The following is a 2851-nucleotide window of genomic DNA, read 5'->3' on the forward strand; positions in this document are numbered from 1 at the left end:
CCATCAGCAATGTTGCTTCATCTAGTACTGTTACATCTGACAGTAATGATGTCAATCTTCAGACCGCTCGTGCTCTCTATGTCAAGGAGAGGTCGGACTGGCAGTAGCAGGAACTTCGTGTTACCATCAGCAATGTTGCTTCATCTAGTACTGTTACATCTGACAGTAATGATGTCAATCTTCAGACCGCTCGTGCTCTCTATGTCAAGGAGAGGTCGGACTGGCAGTAGCAGGAACTTCGTGTTATGGATTGTCTCACTCGTTGTGTTGGCTCTGTTGGCCTCATGTTTATGAGTCTACTCCATAATCTTGTTTTGATGATTACAAACAAATCCTAACAACGTGTGTCAAGTGTTTGCATTTATTTTGTTAGATAATCTACACAAATATCCACGTTGGAGGTTGGATGGAATCGAACATTCACGATCATATCCATTGGAGGATGGATGGAATAGTGGAGTGAAGCAATATATTTTAAGTCAAGATCCAAGATCAAGCTTCATCCGCAAAGTTTACCAAGACGAGCTTAATCGAAGATCAAGAGATTGGGTATAGTTTTTATAGTTTAGGAGTTTATACTTTGTGTGTTGGTACTTAAAGCTCATATATACACGCATACACGTTTTGAGTTTTCGTTTTCAAGTTTAAATATGAAACAAATATAATTATTTATATACATACATAGATGTTTCATATTTATCATTTTTGGTAAATAATGTGTTTAGATATGCAAATATGAAACAAATATATAAAATTAGAAATTACATAATTGTTTCATGTTTATATGTGCTTAATATGATTTCATCAATCAATAAGCTTTTTTAACTGGAATAATCTGCAATCCTTGTTATACAAGCTCTCAAAACATAGAAAAGCAATCCTTGCTAAATCGGGATTGTTAAGCACAATGTACAGAATTTTCATCTTAATCTCTTTGGCTAAAGTATTTGTATCTTTGCTTTTTAACTTGATTAATCTGCAGTTTCTTTCCCGCCATATGATGTAGACAGAAGTAACCAGGGTCATTCTTTTGAGCTTTTGATTAAAGCCCTTACCTCTCCATCTAGTAGTGAACCAGCTCAAACAATGATGCCAATTGTAGGACTTTCATCTGCACTTTAGCTAATCCAGAATGTTATTCCACACACATCCTGAATATTCACACGCAAAAAACAAATGATCCCTGGTTTCAAGAGAAACAGAGCACAAACAGCAAGAGTTTGAGTTTGAAATCCCCTATTTTTGGAGCCTGTCTTGAGTGAGCAATATGTTAAGGATTGCCAACCAGCAGATAAATGAGTGCTTTGGGATATTAGATCTCTCCCAAACTAATTTCGACCATGAAACATTATTTTCAACTGGAGAGAGAGCATGATACAATGCTAAGAGTTTAATTTTGCCATCTTTATAACAGGAGCTGATCATATTCTTCAGATTATCTATACCACCACGGAAGGTTAGAGCTTTATCCCTTACCTTAATCAATTGCTTCCACATCCACGAGTAACCTTGTCTTGTATTTACATTCCAAGTGTCCCTCTGCTTTTAGTATGTGCCATGAACCCATTTGATCCATAACAGCTCCTTATTAATATGTATGTACCATATACTCCTCAAAGGAGATGCAACATTCCATACAGGGGTTGAAAACACCCCCAAACCCCCTTGCTCCCTCCTCAGGCATACTGTCTTCCATGAAATTAGAGGCAACCTGAATCCTCAGCATGATTTGCCCCGCAAAAACTTCCTGCATAACTCATCTATTCTGTGAAGGAAATTGGTAGAAAGAACAAAATTTGATGTCCAGAATATTTGGATTCCAAGAATCACACTATTAATAACTTGTAGCCTCCCAGCATAAGAGAGGTTTCTATGCTTCATCCAGATATTGAATTGGTTTTCAATTTTCGTAAATAGAGGCAAACAGTCCATAAAGGATAGCCTCTTAGAAAACAGTGGAACACCCAAGTATTTGAAAGGCATAGCTCTCTCATTGAATCCCAAGAGGTAGTTAATTGAGGACTTAACTGGTTCATCCACACCCCCATAGAAAATAGAACATTTCTCAGAATTTGCCTCAAGACCAGAATTAGCACTAAACTCCTTAACACTATTATATAATTTTTGCACAGAGTAATGATTACCTTTTGAGAATAGCAGAAGGTCATCTGCAAATATGAGGTGAGTAATCTTTAGTTTTCCACACTTTGGATGAAATTTAAATAGCATGTCCTTCTCTAGAAGACACATCTTCCTTGAGAGATTTTCCACTCCAAGTCTCAAGCCACGCTGACCCTTGAAATAACCATGGAGAGATCCATTTAGAGATATTGAATACCTTGGAGAAGTGATACAAGCCAAAATCCATTTGATCATGATATCAGGAAAACCCAGACCATGAAGCAAATCTGACAGGAAACTCCAGCTGATTGTATCAGAGCCTTTCTAATATCAATATTTATCATGACCCTTGGAGAAATGTATTTCCTGTTATAGCTCTTCGCCAATTCATGAGCAAGCATGATATTACTTGAAATTTGTCTCCCTTTAACAAAAGCACTTTGTGCATCATTCACTAGATATCCCATGACTGACTTCAATCTATTTGCCAGCACTTTAGAGATGAATTTATATAGACAATTATAACATGAGATAGGTCTAAAGTCAGATGGGGTTTTTGGGTATTTGATGTTGGGAATAAGTGAGATGGAGGTGGAATTCACCATACCCAGCAGCTTACCATTCTTGAAAAACTCTTCAATAGCTAAAGTGATCTCCTCATCAACAACAGATCATGAAGACTTAAAAAATGTCATACTGTAACCATTAGGGCCAGGGGCCTTATTTTCAG

Source organism: Asparagus officinalis, chromosome 5 (assembly GCF_001876935.1).
Source record: "Asparagus officinalis chromosome 5, Aspof.V1, whole genome shotgun sequence".
NCBI lineage: Eukaryota > Viridiplantae > Streptophyta > Magnoliopsida > Asparagales > Asparagaceae > Asparagus > Asparagus officinalis.